This window comes from Anomaloglossus baeobatrachus, chromosome 4 (assembly GCF_048569485.1).
Source record: "Anomaloglossus baeobatrachus isolate aAnoBae1 chromosome 4, aAnoBae1.hap1, whole genome shotgun sequence".
NCBI classification, from domain to species: Eukaryota; Metazoa; Chordata; class Amphibia; order Anura; family Aromobatidae; genus Anomaloglossus; species Anomaloglossus baeobatrachus.
In genome coordinates, this window is record NC_134356.1 from 466,627,396 (window position 1) to 466,649,027 (window position 21,632).

The 21,632-nt window shown below is 48.9% G+C and overlaps 1 long non-coding RNA gene across 1 annotated transcript in view; it reads left to right on the plus strand.

Moving 5' to 3' along the window:
* The window catches only part of LOC142301696 (uncharacterized), a 54,379-nt gene extending 34,923 nt beyond the window's left edge, over nucleotides 1-19,456 (plus strand). The window contains exon 3 of the long non-coding RNA XR_012752868.1: nucleotides 19,421-19,456. This is a non-coding gene — a long non-coding RNA (uncharacterized LOC142301696). The remainder of the gene's footprint in view (nucleotides 1-19,420) is intronic.
* Nucleotides 19,457-21,632: the final 2,176 nt, after the last annotated feature.

The following is a 21,632-nucleotide window of genomic DNA, read 5'->3' on the forward strand; positions in this document are numbered from 1 at the left end:
ATTGCAAGTAACTTAATATGCGCATAAATAGCGCTCTAGGCAATAGCCCAGTCATCCTTGAGGAAGGGGGCCGGTGCACGCCCCCGAAACGCGCGTCGGATTAAGACTCTGCTTTGCCTACTCCACCTGTGTGGTGATACTCTGTCAAACAACCTCTCCCTTGTACGGCACTAGTCAGCCTCTAAAGGACACGGTCCGGACTGTCTGCTGAAAAGGTTGAGAAGTTACCGCTGTTATTTTTGCCTGCGACCATTCTCCAGTGGTGCCCTCTACGGCTATTCATTGTTCACATTGGAAGTGGACTGGATTGGAATCTTGCACTGTCTGCTTTACCTGTGTAGTGACAGCTTGCCAAGTAAACTCCTTCGGTGTGTGGACACATTCAGCCCACACTGGACACAGATCGGACTGCCCGCTGGAGAGGTTGAGTAAAACCGCTGATCATACATTCTAATTGCAGCAAATAATCGGTGCTTCCAGCGGCTGCACCTAGCTGCTGGGTAACTGGGACAATACGGAACCGCTTAGTTGTGGCACCGTATAGTGGTCTAGAGACTCTTACTAAGGGGGTTGTGGTAACCTGACATCCTCCCCACAACCTGTATTGTTCACGACCACATGCTTCCAAGTAGGTGCTTGGAAAATTCAACAAGTTAATCCTGCATTGACAACGACTTCAGTTTATCTAACGGGGGAATTAAGTCTATATTACTGCAGACCAAAATCTGCTGGCAAATCCCACTGGTCTCACATTGTGGATTGAGGGTTTTGATTTTTACAACAGATTGTGCAAAGCTTGATGTGTGCAAAATAGGCTTGCAAATTAGTCAGAGGTGGTGTGGTACACCTATATGCTATCAGTCACAATATTTTACTAAATCAGGTATATGCCACCGGCCGGGGCATTACGATAGCTGAGTGAGATATTAATTATTGTGAATTTCGGATCACCTCTGAGGAAACGGGTCTATACCAAAACCCTTTGTGTGGATTTTGATTTATCTGTGTTATACTATTATTTTGATTTTTATTTTTATTTTTATTTTTTATTTTCAATTCTGATTTATTCAATTTGTGTTTTTTTTGGTATATGTGGTTTTATAAATTTTTTTAGTGTATTGTGTACTATTAAACACCTTGCCTTGGAACAAGGATAGCAATATTTTCTTTAATAAATATATATATAAAAAAACCCATTTAGCGCTGGTTCTTTGTGGATTTTTTGTATAAAATCCCTTATATAAATTTTTGAGTTGGAGGCGGCAGGAGGTGAAAAGGGCTTGGATGTGTGGCTTGAAAGAGAGATCAGAGTCTAGGATTACTCCCAGGCAGTGAGCGAGCAGCCATTGACATTGATGGATATGTCAGGTGGGGGAGTTGAGTGAGGAGGAGGAAAGACAATGAATTCTGTTTTGTCCATGTTCAGTTTTAGGAATCAAGCAGAGAAAAAGGATGAAATAGCAGACAGACATTGTGGGATTCTGGTTAGTAGGGAGGTGATGTCAGGTCCAGAGAGGTAGATCTGCGTATCATCAGCATAGAGATGATACTGAAAGCCGTGGGACTCTATGAGCTGTCCCAGGCCGAAGGTGTAAATGGAGAACAGCAGGGGTCCAAGAACTGAACCTTGGTGGACCCCGACAGATAGGGGGCGAGATGAGGAAGTGGTGTGAGAGTGGGAGACGTTGAAAGTTCGGTTGGATAAGTATGAGGAGATCCAAGATAGCGCCAAGTCTGTGATGCCCAGAGGTGAGAGAGTTTGTAATAGAAGGGAGTGGTCTACTGTGTCAAAGGCAGAGGACAGGTCCAGGAGGAGGAGGACAGAGTAGTGTCGCTTGGCTTTTGCAGTTAGTAGGTCGTTAGCGACTTTAGTCAGGGCAGTTTCAGTAGAATGATGGGGTCGGAAACCAGATTGTAACCAATCAAAGAGAGAGCAGGAAGAGAGGTATGAGGACAGTTTAAGATGGACATAGTTTTGAGGCATAGGGGAGAAGTGATATGGGGCGATAGTTTGACACAGAGGATGGGTCAAGGGAGGACTTTTTGAGGATGGGTGTGATTGAGGCATGTTTAAAGCATGAAGGGAATACACCAGTACGATCTGTGTCACATGGTGTTCAGCTCCGAACTTGCCAAGTGTCATGGCGACTTCTCTCCCTGTTCGCACTGCAGAGTTTGACACATCACACTATGATTTCCTTGGTTCTTTGGAGTTGCATGGTCAGGCTTGGGCATCTACCAATTGTGTGCTTATTAGTAGTCGGTCTAGGAGGAGATGGTGGAACCTGTTTCTCCACACTGATTATAGCTTAATTTACAATACTGGTCCTTGTGCAGTGGTGATCTTGGTCTGGTCATCTCCTGTGCATTATTTTATTAATTGTGGAAAAATTCTCCTTGTCTGTTTATTTCCTCCTTTCTTCTTTTTTTTTCCTTTTGAGCATGTATTGGCTTACCTCTGTGTGTGTGTGTGCAGTGAGTATGAGTATAGTTTTTTTTCCCTGTCTGTCTATTTGTGCAGGATAAACCACTCCTGTTCAGGCCATCTCAGGGATGGGAGAGAGGGGGTTACTCAGAAGCTAGGGTTAGGAAAGCGGCCCAAACATTGTCATCATTAGATGTATACTTATGAACAGAGACAGCTAGGGCCACCCTAGCTCTAGGGCCAGTGTAGGTGTCCCTGCTCCCAGTTGTCCACTAAAAGCTTAAGATACCTCTGCTCATGTTAGGACCTTGATTCATTGGTCCGTTCAAAATTACTGCCATCATAAAATCCTTAAAGTTTTTCATAAGTCTCTATTGAAGACGTTTGTGGGTTTGGGATCCCTGCCCCTTCCTTCAAGGTTTTAGTTGATGGTTCTTTGATGTTTGAGGTGCCAAGAATTATTGATTCCCTGGTCATTTATTGTCCTCTGCACCATCTGATGCGCTGACAGGGTTGTGGTCCTGAGGAAAGGACTTTGGTGCCAGCTTCGAATATCAATGCATCTGGTTAGGACTTTCCATTGCTGTCATCTGGAGAGATCTGGTCCAGATGGTCCTTAGTCCCCTTGTAGAGGTTGGGGTACTGTCACATAGTGTTAAGCTCTGAAATCGCTGAGTGTCATGGCATGTTCTGACCCTGTTCACACTGCAGAAGCACATTACACCAGGGTTCCCCAACTCCAGTCCTCGAGGGCCGCCAACAGTGCATGTTTTCAGGATTTCCTTAGCATTGCATGGGTGTTGGAATCATCAACTGTGCAGGTGATTAAATTATCACATGTGCAATACTAAGGAAATCCTGAAAACATGCACTGTTGGCGGCCCTTGAGGACTGGAATTGGGGACCCATGCATTACACTATGGTTTCTCTGGTGCTTTGGAGTTGCACAGTCAGACTCGGGCGTCGACAAGTTGTGTGCTTATTAGTGATCAATCTAGCAGGAGTTAATTTCTGCTAGCCTGTGGAGTACTGCTAGGGTCACAGGTTACAAGAAATCGATCACAGCCACCTCCACCCTGTAATAGATGGTGGAGACTGTTTCCCAATGCCGATTATAGCTTAATTTGCGATACCAATCCTTGTGCTGTGGTGATATTTTTCTAGTGATCTTGTGTGCATTATTTTGTGTGTCGTGGAAATATTCTCATTGTCTATTTCCTCCCTGATTCTTTATTTCCTCCTGAGCACCTATTGTCTTACCTCTGTGTGTGTGTGTGCAGTGAGTTTGCATTTTTTTCCCCTGTCTGTCTATTAGTGTGGGATAAACCACTCCTGTTGTGGCCCTTCCCGGGAGTATACACCAGGGCTACTCAGGAGTTATGGTTAGGAAGGTGGCCCAAACATCATCACCATTAGACGTATCTTTGGGAACAGGGACAGCTAGGGTCACCCTATCCCTAGGGCCAGTGTAGGTGCCCCTATTCCAAATTACCTTATCACACCCGGTGACAGATAGCTACCTATAGTGTAGTGAATTAGAAAGCTTATTATTTTTGACCAGTAATTGAGGTAGCAGTCATTCTCATGGCCTGAGGCCTGAAGGGGCCAAATATAAAGACACCAACATTTTCAATGGTACATTGTTGGTGAGGATACTGTAATAGATTTTTGATACTTGCTGCCATTAAAGTGTCTTGTTTATGAAATTCTGTTTCTAATTGACCTTGTGCTATAACTAGGTAAAATGCCCATACAGGATTACAATCCCCTTTAGCCAAAACCAAAATGGGTAGCTGAACCTGGCATCAAGGTGAAAAGGGGACTTTTAATGAGGAGAGCCCTAACTGCCAGCTGCTCTCAGTCAATAAGCATCACTGGAAATGTTCTAAGCAATGTTAGCTAGAACAACTATCGTGCAGTGCTTTTCTTTCAATTCTCGAGCTAAATATCTTTTTCAGCTAGATGCCAGTGTGCCGACCCCATGCCAGCAGCCATGCTGCTCGGATCCGGATCTGCGGTATGGCTCGAGGGACTCTACCGGACCCGGGGGTCCCGCGGACACTTCGAATAAAAAGAGGGGACGTATTTGTACGAGGGTTGTTAAAACGATCTGTGACGCCACCCACGGTGTGTGGTGAGATGTAGCACCACCGCTGCTGTTGTGGGGCTCCAGGGGCGATGGGCTGGCAGCTGGATGTTAATCCCTCCGTGGGCAGGGATGGATGCCCCAGGTCCCAGTGTCTCTGTGCAGGGGATAATAACGGCAGGGGCCGGCGCACCCGGTCGTGCTGGGAAAGTTACTCACTGTTGAATCAATCACACAAGTCTTTTGGTAAACCAAGGTGATGGTGGCCGGCTGCTGCAGATGGGTGTATCTGGTCCCACACCCGGGCTGATGGTCACTACCCCTTTCCTCTGCACTTTGTGTTTTCTTATGTAAACTTCCCAGTGTGTAACGCAGGAGTCCGCTCCTGGTCCTCTGGTTGGGAGCCGTGCCCGTCAGACGCTGACCCGTGGGATCTACCGGGCCCTGGCGGATGCCCTATCCCTCTCTGTGGGTGGTTGTCTACTTTTTGGGACTTAAGTTGGGACAGGACCTGGAATCCTGCCCTCAATCGGTTAATTAGCTAGGCCGTCGGTGCCGGTCCTGACTTTAGAGTCTGAGTACCCCCTTGTGTGCACGGTTTCCGGGTCGGTTCACCAGTGTCAGTACCGTCAGGCTACAACCCTGCCACAGTCCACCTCGGATCTGCCGAGCCGTCTTCCCGTCTCCTGCTGGCGGTGACCATCAGCTTCACCTCCTTCCTCCTCTCAACTACTCCTCTGCTGTTTTCCCGACCCGGGCTCTCCAGACCCCTAGGTGGGCGTTTCCTTTCCGCCTGGTCCCGCCCACTGGTGTGTCTGTCCCTTCTTGAGGGGGTGACTAGGGTTTTGTCAGCTGCTTTAACCCTGTGTGGGAGCGGTGTTATGCGGGGGCCTAAAACTGTGTGACTACCTGGTTTTGCCAGGGCGTCACACCAGAATCAGTATACATTCAATCAAACTTTGGGTATGATGACCTAGAAAGAAAAATTGCACTCACTTAATCTAGAGTCTCTGACAAATTTATCAGCTGCGTCCTCTCCTAAACATCCAAGGACAGGTGGAATGATGCAGTGGTGCCATTGTACCATCCTGTAAAATTTACCTATGGAATGTGTTTTCAGTATTATTTGTTCCGTCCTTGCTTAACTTAAAGGGGTGGTTCGAAGGCTGAAGAAATTTTAATCTAAATCCCCAATCAAAACCAATTTCTAATATGGCTGCATTAAAATTCCCTAACAACAATATCATTCTGCTATTGATTTTTTTTACTTCCTGTCTTATGGTGCTTTGTTTAAGAATCCCAGTGCATGCTGGTATACTCCAACAAAGCTAATGGAAAAATAGCAGACAAGCTGCAAGAGGTGTAACAAAGGTGATAAATTACCGTATTTTTTGGTTTATAAGATGCACCGGATTATAAGACGCACCCCAAATTTAGAGATAAATAAATGTAAAAAAATAAAAAATGGGGTCCGTTTTATACTCCGGTGTTGTCTTACCGGAGGCGGGCAGCAGTGGTGGTGGAGCAGGGTCACAGGAGGCAGAGCTTGTGCTGGCAGTGGGGCGGGTCCGTGGTGGCAGCGGCGTTCAATGTTGGTAGTGGCGGTGACAGGTCAGTGGTGACAGCGGTGGCAGTAGCAGCGGGTCAGTGTCAGTGGTAGAGCAGACCGGTGCGGTGAGTGTCCCAGTCTGTCCGCAGTCCCGGTTCAAGTGATGGCGCCAGGAGCGGCACATGCACAGATGGAGCTCTCATCCAAGAGCTCCATTTGCGCACGCGCTGACTCCCGGCACCATAATTTCAAACCGGGACCGCGGACACACTGGGACACCCGCCGCACAGCCACAGCAGTCCGCACAGCCACCCGCCTGCACGCACAGAGGGGCAGCGAGCAGGCCGCTTGTCTGCCTTCACAGAGAAGCAGCTGGCCGCTGGAAGAGAGAGGCAACCGGCATCGACAGGCAGCCGGCACGCAGCCATAGGCACCTGGCCGCCCGCATGCATGCAGCCACAGGCACCCGGTCACCCGCACGCACCTGGCAGACTGCACACAGAGCCACACAGACAGCCCCACCAGTAAGCTACATTCGGATTTTAAGACGCACCCCTCATTTTCCTCCCAAATTTTTGGGAGGAAAAGTGTGTCTTATAATCCGAAAAATACGGTAATCCTATGTAAAAATGTAGAAATTCTTTATTAAGGTAACAAAAGGATTAAAAAGATTTGTACATAGATCAATTCATGGTAAGTACATGGTAAGGACACAAGAAAAGGGAAGGGACTACAACAGGGAACAGGGTCAACATAGTATGTGGACAAGTGTCAGGGCATTCAATCAAATACTTCAACAACTACACAGTCAAATGTACAAAGTGAATCCCCTGTACTGATATCCTGTAGCTGCTAGATGGCACTGAAGAGTTTAAATAGCAAAGCTGACAATTTCAATAAATATACCAAGATAGCTTGTATAGACAATACCATAGATATAAAGACATGTATGAAATAAGGGAAATAAGAAAAGCAAATGAAAAAATACAAAGAGCAAGCAGTAAATAATGAAGGAATATTACCCATAAGTAGCTGTGCCCCTGCATAAGTGTGTGCACCCTAACGATTGTTTTGCAAATGCTTCTTGGGGTGGGCCGTGTATGGCCATGTGTGTCAGGAGGGTGTATATATACAGTACAGATCAAAGGTTTGGACACACCTCATTCAAAAAGTTTTCTTTATTTTTATGACTCTGAAAATTGTAGATTCACATTGAAGACATCAAACCTATGAATTAACACATGTGGAATGAAATACTTAACAAAAAAGTGTGAAATAACTGAAAATATGTCTTATATTCTAGGTTCTTCAAAGTAGCCACCTTTTGCTTTGATTACTGCTTTGCACATTCTTGGCATTCTCTTGATGAGCTTCAAGAGGTAGTCAGCGGAAATGGTCTTACAACAGTCTTGAAGGAGTTCCCAGAGATGCTTAGCACTTGTTGGCCCTTTTGCCTTCACTCTGTGGGTCCAGCTCACCCCAAACCATCTCGATTGGGTTCAGGTCTGGTGACTGTGGAGGCCAGGTCATCTGGCGTAGCACCCCATCACTCTGCTTCTTAGTCAAATAGCCCTTACACAGCCTGGAGGTGTGTTTGGGGTCATTGTCCTGTTGAAAAATAAATGATGGTCCAACTAAACTCAAACCGGATGCAATAGCATGCCACTGCAAGGTGCTGTGTTAGCCATGCTGGTTCAGTATGCCTTCAATTTTGAATAATCCCCAACAGTGTCACCAGCAAAGCACCCCCACACCATCAAACCTCCTCCTTCATGCTTCACGGTGGAACCAGGCATGTAGAGTGTGTCGCCCTGGTCAAGCCAGGGGACACAGTTCACACAACACACACACCCCACATTTCCTGCAGGTACACCAGCTAACCCACAAATCCTTGTTGCCTTCCTCCAGTGGCTGATGATGCACACCAGGGGGTGGGCCAGGCAGTTGGCTCCGCCCACCGAGGAGGTCACAGCTCTGGAGGCGGGAAGAACCGGCAGTCAGCTCAGGGAAGAGATTGAGTGAGGAGTTTGGAGGGAGAAGTGGAAGGAGTAGGAGGTGAACAGAGGGTAGCTCAGGAGGGAGCTAGAGTGAAGTGAAACAACAGTGGAAGTGACAGAAAAGCCTGAAGTTGGTCTGTGGCTGTGTGCCCAGACGGAGTCAGCAAGGTCAGCAGACGGTGGTGAAGGTCTGCAGTGGGACTGTCTGGAGGTTGCTGGAAGGACCACGGAGGCTGTGTGCCCGGGGGTCTGGAGCAGTATACAAAGGGCAGTCAGCACCAAGGCAGGGGCCTTTCGGATCCCGGCAAGGCTTGGAGTCGCCGTAAATTGCCAAATCCGTTAGTGAAGGGGGACGTAGATCCCCCAACAAGCAAGTCCTGATTGACGGCAAAGGTCTAACCACAACGGGGAAACACCGCCACCGCCAAGGCACCAGTTTCCCAGGGCCGGCGCCTGCGGGCAAAGTGTGGAGCTCCTCCGGCTCAGATTGTAGTCAGGGAGCGGGTAACCGGTGGGAATCCATCGCTACCAAACAGACATTTCAAAGGTGCAGGGAAGAGACAGTCACCGCTAACTGCAGGGAACCGCAGCACCGTGAACCGTCCGAGGGACCCGTCCAACCAGCCGTTTGTTTACCGAGAACTGTGTCGTGTTTACTGGCTGAGTGAGTACCTCAGTGCCGCAAGGCACAGCGCTGCCCCTGCGCCCCTGCACCCCACTGGGCCCCGGGATCACCAACCCCTACCCACGGAGGGACAACACAACAACTGGCTGCTCCGCCTCACCATCCCCGGGATCCCCATATAGAGCAGCGGTGTTGTACACTCAATCACCACAACCGTGGGTGGCGTCACGGACAATAACCAATCTCCCCAACCAAAATCGCCTTTTCACTCACGGGCGAGGAGTGCCGCTCGAGAAACCCCCGGGATCCGGCCCACCGCTCGAGCCACCACTGAGCAGCAGCAGCCGGACCTGAGCAGTGGGGGTGAGCGTCGTGTGCTGACACCCTCCTCCCCGCCCGCGACAACTTGGCGTCACGAACAGGATCTTACCGCTCTGCCGTCTGGTAGAGGTGCGCCTTGTTACCGCCGGAGGTATCCGGCAGAAAAATTTCAGAAGCCGCCATCTTTGGCGCAAAAAGTTCCCGCTCGAGCGTCTTCTCGAGTAATAGAGGCGCGAAGGCCAAAACCCCACCCCGAGAGGGGAGGGGCCGGAAAGAGCTAAGGGGGACGGAAACAAGATGTCTGCGCCCGACGGAGCCGCTGGAGGAGCGGTGGTCGCAGCCGCAGCGGCACCCGCGGATGGGAATGGGCCTGCCCAGGTCCCGGCCGTACTGGCGGGAGGTGCCGCGGCCCCCGCGCTTGCTCAGGTCATGCCGTTTTCCTTGCCCTATGCGCCCGGAGCTGCCTGGCTACCGCAGTATGACGGGAAACCGGATGCCCTACAGGCCTTCCGGAAAAAGCTTAACCCGTTGCTAGAGCTGTACCCCCTCACTGATAAGCAACGTGCAGCGATAGTGCTAGGCCAGTTAACCGGTGCGGCGGAGCAGGAAGCGGAGACCTGGGCCGAGGGGGACCGGCTCTCTGTAGCCACCATCTTTGAGAAGCTACAGACTGCCTTCGAGACCCGGACTGAAGCTGAGCGGAGGATGCAGTTTTACCAGTGCCGGCAACGAGCTGGGGATAGCATTCGGGACTATGCTCTACGTCTGCAGACCGCCCTCCGCACGCTGAAGCGGGTGAACCCTATTAATGAGGCGGATAGCAACAAGATGTTAGTGGAGCAATTTGCGCAGGGGATGAGGTCCCCTGAGGATCGTAAACAACTCCGGCTGTGGGCCCTGGAACACCCTGATGTGGACTTTGCTGTGTTAAAGGAGCGGGCCATTAAAGCCCTACAGCCCCCAGCTGCCGAAGTTCTGGAACCCGCCCCGTGGCCCGTCCAGACAGCTCCCGTTGTGGCGGCCTCAGCCAAACCAACCTCTCCAATACCTGCAGCCCCGAGCAGCACAGTAGAAGAACTGGCAGCCCAGGTCTGTCGCATGGACGGAGACCTTGCCAAAATCCTTGCTGCACTACAACCTCTGACCAGATCTCAGCCTCCAGCACAGATACAGCTTGCTGACAGTCCCGAGGATGTTCCCTGGATGCAGCGGAAAAGTGCTAACAACCCGCGGAGCAGACCTCCAATCTGCTACAAGTGCCGTAAGCCGGGCCATTACTTCCGACAGTGCCCGTTAAACGAGCAACCCCTGGGGCCCCGGGCCAATCCTCAGGAGTAGAACATCGTGGCCCCCCAGACTGGCGAGACCGATATATCGGGGCCCGTCCCATCATCCCCGTGGCTGTGGACGGCATACCAGTGATGGCTCTCTTGGACACTGGATCACAGGTAACTACCATACCGTACACGTTGTACCAGCGGTATTGGGCCATAGACGAGCTGGCGCCCCCAGACAATAGTATAACGTTGATTGCCGCTAATGGACTTCCATTGACCCAGGTGAGGTATAAACAAGTGGCTATGACAGTGGGGCAAGCTGAACTGCAACACCAGGGTATGATTGTGATCATGAATGAGCCCAGTGATCATAACCCGAAAATAGTGCTGGGAACCAATGTGATGGAACACTGCATGGCTGATGTGTTGACCCTATTGCAACAGCTAGCCGCCACAGCGGCAGGGAGCCGGCAGAGGGCTGTGCAGCGTGAGATCCGCGCCCTGATGTACCGCCAGCATGTAAGCTCGACAGGAGGGGAGATTGGTGGAGTGAGAGTGATGGATGTTGCTCCGTTGACTGTGCCCCCTAGGAGTGAGATGATGATCTGGTGTAGGGCAGCAGTAGGGCCTCAGGGGCGTGACTACCCTGCGATGATGGAGCCCATGCCTTCCGAGCACTGGCCCACTGTAATGGCCGCCCGAGGGGTGGTGGATGTGAAGAAAGGGAGAGTGCCTGTGAGGGTGTTGAACTGTGGAGAGAAAGAAGTCAGGCTTCCCCGGTATGCCACCATTGCCAAGCTGCTCACCCTGGACCTTCACACTATCCATGAAGCCAGTCCATCCACACTCCCACCTACCACCACTTCCCCACCCCAGCGGGAGACAAAGGAGTGGCACCAACAGCTACATGTAGGCACTGATGATACCCATACACATCACAGGGCAGGGGTATACAGGGTAGTGCAGGAGTACGAACAGGTTTTCAGTAAGCACCCCCTAGACTTTGGGCAGATCAAGGGGGTCCAACACCACATCCCCACCGGTGAACATCCCCCTATCAAAGAGAGGTATAGACCTATTCCCCCTGCACATTACCAGTGTGCCAAAGATATGTTGAGGAATATGAAGGAGGCAGGGGTCATTCGGGACAGCTGTAGTCCCTGGGCCGCTCCGTTGGTACTGGTCAAGAAGAAGGATGGTACCATGCGGATGTGTGTGGACTACCGGAAGATCAACCAGATAACCCATAAAGATGCCTATCCATTACCTCGTATTGAAGAATCTTTGGCTGCACTGAGAACTGCAAACTACTTCTTGACCCTTGATCTCACCAGCGGATACTGGCAAGTGGCCGTGGCCCCAGAGGACCAGGAGAAGACCGCCTTCACCACCCCGATGGGGCTCTGCGAATTCAATAGCATGCCGTTTGGGCTGTGCAATGCCCCTGGAACCTTCCAACGGCTGATGGAGTGCTGTCTGGGACATTTAAACTTCGAGACCGTCCTGTTGTACTTGGATGATGTGATTGTTTATTCCCAGACGTATGAGGCCCATCTGGAGCACCTGGCCGAGGTGTTCGCGTCCCTTGCCAAGTACGGGATGAAATTGAAGCCCTCTAAATGTCACCTGCTGAAACCCAGGGTGCAGTACCTAGGGCATGTGGTGAGTGCGGACGGTGTCGCCCCCGACCCTGAGAAGATCACTGCCATCCAGAGCTGGCCGAGACCAACTACAGTGAAGGAAGTAAGGCAGTTTCTGGGTCTGGTGGGGTACTACTGGCGCTTTATAAAGGGATACACGAAGATGGCTGCCCCCATGCAGGACCTCCTCGTGGGACAGACCAAAGGTGGTAGACCCATTGGAGCCCCACTGTCGTGGGAGGACAAGCACGAGGAGTCCTTTTGTCAGTTGAAGGCGGCCTTGACCGGAGAAGAGGTCCTGGCGTACCCTGATTATGGGCGCCCGTTTATCCTCCACACGGACGCCAGTAACGTGGGGCTAGGATCGGTCCTATCCCAGGTCCAGGATGGAAAGGAGAAGGTGATTGCCTATGCTAGCCGAAAACTCCGGCCGACCGAAAGGAACCCTGAGAACTACAGCTCCTTCAAGCTCGAGCTATTGGCGTTGGTATGGGCTATCACGGAGCGGTTCCGCCACTACTTGGCGGCAGCAACCTTCACCGCGTTTACGGACAACAATCCGCTGACTCACCTGAACACGGCCAAGTTGGGCGCGCTGGAGCAGCAGTGGGTAGCCCGGCTAGCCAACTATGATTTCACCATAAAGTATCGAGCCGGTCGTGTCAACATAAATGCGGATGCACTCTCCCGAATGCCCCATTTGTCAGAAGAGGGGTGCGAGGATGACGACCTCGAGGAGATCGAGTTGCCTGCGTTTCACCAGCCGCCTACTGAGAGGATACAAGTACATCAGCAACGGGTGGATCTGGACCCACGACCCAGTCAAGAGTGGCAGGAAGCTCAGGACCAAGCGCCAGCTGTTCACCTTGTCAAGACTCTGGTGGAACAAGGTGCTATGAAGCCCAACGCTTGTGGAAAGAACGGAAACGGCTTTGCCTACACCAAGGGAGGCTGTACCGTGAGCTGATCAACCCGAAGACCCATGAGAAAATATGCCAGTTGGTCGTTCCTCAAGCTGATGTCGCTACTGTCCTGCGGGCATACCATGATGGTGCTGGCCACTTTGGGTGGAAGAAGCTGGAGATGCTGTTGAGGGAGCGGTTTTATTGGAGTGGGATGCGTGAATCGGTGGAAGCCTGGTGCCGAGAGTGCGGTCCTTGTACGCTGAGGAGAAAGGACGAGACTAGCCAGAGGGCACCCTTGCATCCAATAGTCACCCATCAGCCGCTGGAGCTGGTCGCCCTAGACCATGTCAAGCTCACCCCTAGCCGAAGTGGGTACACCTACGCATTGACCATTGTAGACCACTACTCAAGATTTATGGTGGTAGTCCCAGTTAAGGACCTGACTGGTCGAACTGCTGCTCGAGCATTCCAGGCTTATTTTTGCCGACCCCATGGGTATCCCGGAAAGGTGCTGACTGACCAAGGCCCGGCCTTTGAAGCAGAGGTGTTCCACGAATTCTGCCAGTTGTACGGCTGCAAGAAGATCCGGACCACTCCGGACCACGCCCAAACCAACGGCATGTGCGAGAAAATGAATCACTTGGTCCTGGGGCTCCTCAAGACGCTACCGCTGGAAGAACGGAACCTGTGGCCGGAAAAGTTACCCGACTTAGTCGACATGTACAATAATATCCCGTCTAGCTCGACGAAGTGCACCCCAGCGTACCTGATGAGGGCTCGGCCTGGCCGCCTGCCAGTGGATCTGGAGACGGGGTTGGAGGCCCCAGAAGCACTCCCTTCGACGGCGGAGTGGGAAAGTCGGAGGAGAGCACAATACCGGCAAATCCAGGAGTATGTGGAGAAAAACCTCAGTCGAAGTCGAGAACAGCAGGAGCACCGGTTCAATCAGAAGGCATCCGCGGGTCCTTTCCAGCCAGGAGATGTAGTGCTGAAACGGAAAAGGAAGGCCCACAAGCTGGATGATCAGTGGGAGCAAGTCCCTTACGTCATACAACCCACAGAATGGGGAGATGGGAAGGCCTACCAGATCAGTCGTGACCAAGGGGGCACCCTGGCCACAGTTTCCCGGGACCATCTAAAAAGATGCCCCCCAGCGTTGAAGGCAGAGGCTGAAGTACCGGTTCCTCCACCAGCGGACAAGGCAGCAGAGGTAATCCACACTGTAATGGGTGACTTCCCAGCAAACTGGCCTACACAGAACGGCGCGGTGATCCTTCCAGTGATACTGTTCCCACAACCCGTGGATGAAGAAGTAGTGGAAGTGGTTAACCGTGAGCCAGAACCAGTGCCAGTGCCCAGGGATGAACCTGTACCCAGCTCCCCTACACCTCCGCCTGCTCCACACTGTAGCAGGGGGGAGGAACCGATTGTTCCCTCTACCCCACTGTCTAGCACCACTGACACTGGGCCCCGAAGGTCCACCCGTCCCAACCTAGGTAGACCCCCACTTAGGTACAGGGAGACCGTTCTGTGAGAAAAAGGGGTCAGGGAATGTAAAGAGTGGTTGTTCGTTGTTTGAAAAGTTTTGAAAGATGATGAAAAATGATGATACCGTGAAAGTAACCAGATTGTCTTTGTGATTTGCAACCGGCTGGAGACGACACCGTTGTCCCCGTGGGGACCGTTTAAAGTTTTGCATGGAGGACTATCCATGGACAAGCCCGTGAACTTGCAGGGCAACCACAAACGTTAGTGGCTTGTAAATAAGTTGTTTACCATTACCGTTTTCCGCAATGCCGCCTCCGGAGAGGCAGGTTGGAGGGAGGGCCCTCAGCAGAGCAGGCTGGGGCCCAGCCACCAAAGGAACCGGTGGCTACCCTCTGGAGGGGAAGGACAGATCCCGCTCGGGTAACTTGTGCTGGACTGTGGGTCAAGGGGTGCTGCCTGGGCTTTAGGGGCAGCATCAGGGCCAGGTTGCTTGGGTGGGAGAGAGCGGAAACCATAACCGTAAACCGTTTGCAACGTTAAAGAGATGTGCCTCCCGTCTTGGGAAGAGTTATTATTAAAAATGTACATAATTTACCGTTTATCATGTTATACCCTTTTACATTTACAGAAAACAAAAAGGAAAATAAAACCGGTGTTGGACGGGCAGCCCGAGGACGGTCTGCGTTTTGCTAAGGGGGAATGTGTCGCCCTGGGCAAGCCAGGGGACACAGGTCACACAACACACACACCCCACATTCCCTGCAGGTACACCAGCTAACCCACAAATCCTTGTTGCCTTCCTCCAGAGGCTGATGATGCACACCAGGGGGTGGGCCAGGCGGTTGGCTCCGCCCACCGAGGAGGTCACAGCTCTGGAGGCGGGAAGAACCGGCTGTCAGCTCAGGGAAGAGCTTGAGTGAGGAGTTTGGAGGGAGAAGTGGAAGGAGTAGGAGGTGAACAGAGGGTAGCTCAGGAGGGAGCTAGAGTGAAGTGAAACAACAGTGGAAGTGACAGAAAAGCCTGAAGTTCGTCTGTGGCTGTGTGCCCAGACGGAGTCAGCAAGGTCAGCAGACGGCGGTGAAGGTCTGCAGTGGGACTGTCTGGAGGTTGCTGGAAGGACCACAGAGGCTGTGTGCCCGGGGGTCTGGAGCAGTATACAAAGGGCAGTCAGCACCAAGGCAGGGGCCTTTCGGATCCCGGCAAGGCTTGGAGTCGCCGTAAATTGCCAAATCCGTTAGTGAAGGGGACGTAGATCCCCCAACAAGCAAGTCCTGATTGACGGCAAAGGTCCAACCACAACGGGGAAACACCGCCACCGCCAAGGCACCAGTTTCCCAGGGTCGGCGCCTGCGGGCAAAGTGTGGAGCTCCTCCGGCTCAGATTGTAGTCGGGGAGCGGGTAACCGGTGGGAATCCATCGCTACCAAACAGACATTTCAAAGGTGCAGGGAAGAGACCGTCACCGCTAACTGCAGGGAACCGCAGCACCGTGAACCGTCCGAGGGACCCGTCCAACCAGCCGTTTGTTACCGAGAACTGTGTCGTGTTTACTGGCTGAGTGAGTACCTCAGTGCCGCAAGGCACAGCGCTGCCCCTGCGCCCCTGCACCCCACTGGGCCCCGGGATCACCAACCCCTACCCACGGAGGGACAACACAACAACTGGCTGCTCCGCCTCACCATCCCCAGGATCCCCATATAGAGCAGCGGTGGTGTACACTCAATCACCACAACCGTGGGTGGCGTCACGGACAATAAACAATCTCTCCAACCAAAATCCCCTTTTCACTCACGGGCGAGGAGTGCCGCTCGAGAAACCCCCGGGATCCGGCCCACCGCTCGAGCCACCACTGAGCAGCAGCAGCCGGACCCGAGCAGTGGGGGTGAGCGTCGTGTGCTGACGCCCTCCTCCCCGCCCGCGACAACTGTCCATCTGTTCACCTTTTCTGCTTCGCACAAAGACACGGTGGTTGGATCCAAAGATCTCAAATTTGGACTCATCAGACCAAAGCACAGATTTCTACTGGTCTAATGTCCATTCCTTGTGTTCTTTAGTCCAAACAAGTCTTTTCTGCTTGTTGCCTGTCCTTAGCAGTGGTTTCCTAGCAGCTATTTTACCATGAAGGCCTGCTGCACAAAGTCTCCTCTTAACAGTTGTTCTAGAGATGTGTCTGCTGCTAGAACTCTGTATGGCATTGATCTGGTCTCTAATCTGAGCTGCTATTAGCCTGCGATTTCTGAGGCTGGTGACTCAGATAAACCTATTCTCCGCAGCAGAGGTGACTCTTGGTCTTCCTTTCCTGGGGCGGTCCTCATGTGAGCTAGTTTCTTTGTAGCGTTGAATGGTTTTTGCCACTGCACTTGGGGACACTTTCAAAGTTTTCCCAATTTTTCGGACTGAATGACCTTCATTTCTTAAAGTAATGATGGCCACTCATTTTTCTTTACTTAGAATTTGTATTATGGCAAGAAAAAAGCAGCTAACAGTCTACTCAGTAGGACTATCAGCTGTGTATCCACCAGCCTTCTGCACAACACAACTGATGGTCCCAACCCCATTTATAAGGCAAGAAATCCCACTTATTAACCTGAGAGGGCACACCTGTGAAGTGAAAACCATTTTCGGTGACTACCTCTTGAAGCTCATCAAGAAAATGCCAAGAGTGTGCAAAGCAGTAATCAAAGCAAAAGGTGGTTACTTTGAAGAACTTAGAATATAAGACCTATTTTCAGTTGTTTCACACTTTTTTGTTAAGTATTTCATTCCATGTGTGTTAATTCATAGTTTTGATGCCTTCAATGTGAATCTACAATTTTCAGAGTCATAAAAATAAAGAAAACTCTTTAAATGAGAAGGTGTGTCCAAACCTTTGGTCTGTACTAATATATATATATATATATATATATATATATACACACACACTATATATATATATATATATATATATATATATTAGTACCATCAGGTGCAATCAAGATATCAATACTCTGCTGATTGCCACATGTTCATATGTAGATGGTGCATGTGAGGGGGGACCCCGCAGCTACCGTCACCTGTGTGAATCCCAGTGGTACCGCAGATCAAGAAAACACTTTATGTGACGTCAGAGACCCACACTGCCCCATATAGATGTCTTAGGAGACCTTATCACACAGTTCATCCACCGCCACGTGGCCATCTTGGTGCTGGGCAAAGTGTGGTTGAACATCTGAAGTAGGAACAGAGATGAAAAAACAATAAGGGAGAGGATTCATACTCCATTAATACTTCAGGCATACAGATTTAAGACTTTTCTTTTGACAATATGGACTCCACTTAACAATATGTCTCCGACCCCAAAAAATGACAGAATTGTGAATATGCAACCATGGAAATCCCAATACCAGGCCAGGAAGGAGACTTATGCCTCTCCACCAATAGGAGTATCCCTGACAATAGGGATAGCATAGGGTCCCCCAGCTTCAGGAAAAGCTTAGGAGCTCTGGTTCCTCGCTATCCAAAAGTCATTGTGACATTTATTTTGCACTTCATGTTTAATTGCCATTACTACTAAAGCAAATAGAGAACTTAATTCTTTTGAGGGCATTTTTGGTTTGTCAAAAATATCGCATTTTTGGAATACTTAACTTAAGTCTCACTTTCTTGAGAGATGCTATACTGGAGTATCTCAAGAAAAATAACCTTATGACAGAATATCAACATGGGTTTATGAGGGATTGATCCTGTCAAACTAATTTGATCAGCTTCTTTGAAGAGGTAAGTTCAAGCCTGGACCAGGGAAATGCAGTGGATGTTGTGTATATGGACTTTTCAAAAGCTTTTGATACGGTGCCACACAAAAGGTTGGTACATAAAATGAGAATAATGGGGATAGGGGAAAATATGTGTAACTGGGTTAAAAACTGGCTCAGTGATAGGAAACAAAGGGTGGTTATTAATGGTACGTACTCGGACTGGGTCTCAGTTCATAGTGGGGTACCACAGGGGTCAGTATTGGGCCCGCTTCTTTTCAACATATTTATAAATGACCTTGTTGGGGGCATGCGGAGTAGAATTTCAATATTTGCAGATGATACTAAACTCTGCAGGGTAATCAATACAGAGGAGGATAATTTTATATTACAGGGAGATTTATGTAAATTGGAGGATTGGGCTGAGAAGTGGCAATTGAAGTTTAATGTAGATAAATGTAAGGTCATGCACTTGGGTAGAGGAAATAACATTTATGATTATGTACTTAATTGTAGAACACTGGGTAAAACAGACACAGAAAAAGACTTGGGTGTATGGGTGGATGGTAAACTTCACTTTAGTGGACAGTGTCAGGCAGCTGCTGCCAGGGCTAATAAAATAATGGGATGTATTAAAAGAGGTATAAGTGTTCATGAAAAAAATATAGTTCTACCTCTGTACAAGTCACTAGTGCGACCGCACTTAGAATTCTGTGTACAATTCTGGTCACCGATATATAAGAAGGACATAGCTGAACTGGAGAGGGTGCAGAGAAGAGCCACCAAGATTATTAGAGGAATGGGTGGGCTGCAATACCAAGACAGGTTATTAAACTTGGGGTTATTTAGTCTGGAAAAACGAAGGCTTGGGGGGGATCTAATCACAATGTATAAATATATGAGGGGACAGTACAGAGACCTTTCCAAAGATCTTTTTACACCTAGGCCTGCGACTGGAACACGGGGGCATCCGCTACGTCTTGAGGAAAGAAGGTTTAATCATAATCACAGACGAGGATTCTTTACTGTACGAGCAGTGAGACTGTGGAACTCTCTGCCGCATGATGTTGTAATGAGTGATTCACTACTAACATTTAAGCAGAGCCTGGATGCCTTTCTTGAAAAATGTAATATTACCAGTTATGTATATTAGATTTTATGACAGGGTATTGATCCAGGGAACTAGTCTGATTGCCGGATGTGGACGAAGGAAGGACATTTTTTCCCCACTGGAACTTGTTTGCCAAATTGGGGTTTTTTTTGCCTTCCTCTGGATCAACATGTTAGGCTACAGTTTGAACTAGATGGACTTAGAGTCTCCCTTCAACCTTAAAAACTATGATACTATGATACTATGATCTTTTTGTTTCCCCACAGATATTATAAAAGAAACAACCAATGTGATAAATGTGACTCTCGCTGCCAGCTCTGCTCTGGTCCTGGTTTGGATTCTTGTCTAGAATGTCCTTCAGGTACTTTCCAGGTAGAGGGTACCACTCATTGCGTTAGCGAATGCCCTGAGAGATTTTTCATACATGGGAACAAGTGCAGGAAGTGTCACCCAAGCTGTAGAACCTGCAATGGTAAGTCTGAGCTGTTTGCTCATAAGTAAGAAATAGTAATTCATCTACAACTCTGTTTTGGAAATTTAACCTTATTGATCCCTAGATTCCAAGACCTGCTCCCAGGGTTTTCCAGGGGTCAAAATAGGTAATAGAGGAAGCATGAGTAATAGCACTGTGGATATCTTGGCTATTGTCCCACACATGAAGATCTATTTCTGTAGATAGCATTGAAAGAAAAGCAATCTGCAGGTTCCCAGGTATAAGAAAAACTCCCTGAAGATCTTGAAGATGTCATGGCATGGTGGAAGTTGTAGTTCCCAAATGGAATGAGGCAGAGGGAAAAACAGTAACAGAAGGTAGAAATTTTGGAGGGGTAACACTTTTTAATGCCTATCAGTTTGTTGCTTAGGTACATAGATCCCATTGCTGCCCTGTATAGTTAAAGCCCATGAATGGCATAGATGGTAGGGATATGCTGCTTATCACTAAAGCAGGATGGCGGTAGGCAGCAAGAAGCTGGAAAGTGATAGTTTACCTGGTTGATGGTGACACCCATGGGCAGGACACATGGAGGGCAGAGACGAGACACTCTGGTCAGATGCAGGAATCACAAAAAAAGTCATCTTAACCAGCAGCATGTATATTGTAAGCTGGGTAGTTTATTAATTAATACTGCTCCTGTGTGGTTTCAGTGTCGGTGGTGGTCAATCCAAGGTAGCCTCCACTTGCTGGTTCAGGGGACCATTAGGAGATTCACCAGCTATCTAGTGGGCTAGGTCAAGTCTGGGCACAAATACCTGACAGCCTAGAAGATGGCTTTGCATCACTAATATGGCTCTTTTTGCTCCTGATCTACTACTACTGCACAATACAATTTAACCTACAGAAATCTCAGTTTTTCTACTTAGAACATACATTGTATACTAGTGTATAGTAGATTTATAGGATGTATTGTATTCCATGAACTCAATGTACACAGAACACAATTCTATCCTACTTCTTATGGTATTGGCCTTCTCACTACCTTGGGATAATATATATTTTTTTATTTAAAATATTAGATTCAAAGTTTGTGACTTTTTTTCTGTATCTTCTGTTTGTGCATTAATTTGGCCACTACATTAGATTTTCACACCATTCTTAAAAATAGATAAAGCGAACCAAATCAAGCATCTAAGTAAAAAAAAATAGACTTTGTCATTTTTTTTAAATGAGGAAAATGTTCCAATTTCACTTGTCTGTGACTGTAAGGTGAACTTTTGCTTCCCGTATCTGGTGTTACCCCCTTTAGCAGCAATATATGCCTCTAGATCTTTCAGTAATTGTACTTTACGTCAACTTGGAGGAACTTTAGTCCATACAGCTTCAGCTCTGAGTTGTTGGTGGTTCCCCCCCCCATGAAGTACTCACTTCATGTCTTTCTACAGGATTAAGGTCAGGAATTTGACCTGGCCGTTTATAAAACTTTACAGAGTAGCCATCATTTTATTTTTATTTCATAAACCAAGAGTACGCATGAAAATAAAATATACTGCAAAGTTTTTTCTTACTAGAGAAATTTCTTTCTTTCTCCTCTTGAACTAATTATTCATTCCCCAAATTCTCAATTCGTGGATAAAATGGGATAGGAGAAGACAGTTGCTGCTGATGAGATTCTATGAAGAGGAGGAAGGAGCTAGAGAACTCCTCCCTTCTCCTCATCCCTCCCCTCTACAGTGAATCTTATCAGCAGCCTTCTCCTATCTCAGTAATGTAATAATGTGTCTTCACTGAATATAGCTTTTTTACTCATGAATTAGGAATTTTGAGAGTGAATGAACAATTTAGGAGGAGAAAGAAGCAGATTGGTCTGTTAAGTTATATTACAGAGTTTCTTATTTTTAACTATACTATTGGTTTATGAAACAAAACGATTACTTTTTAACTTTATTCTTCTTTAACCATTGTTTTGTACAAGGACTTGTTTTTTGTATCTCACTGTTTTTTCTGCATTAACCCCTTTCTCTTGAGACTAAGGATGGGTT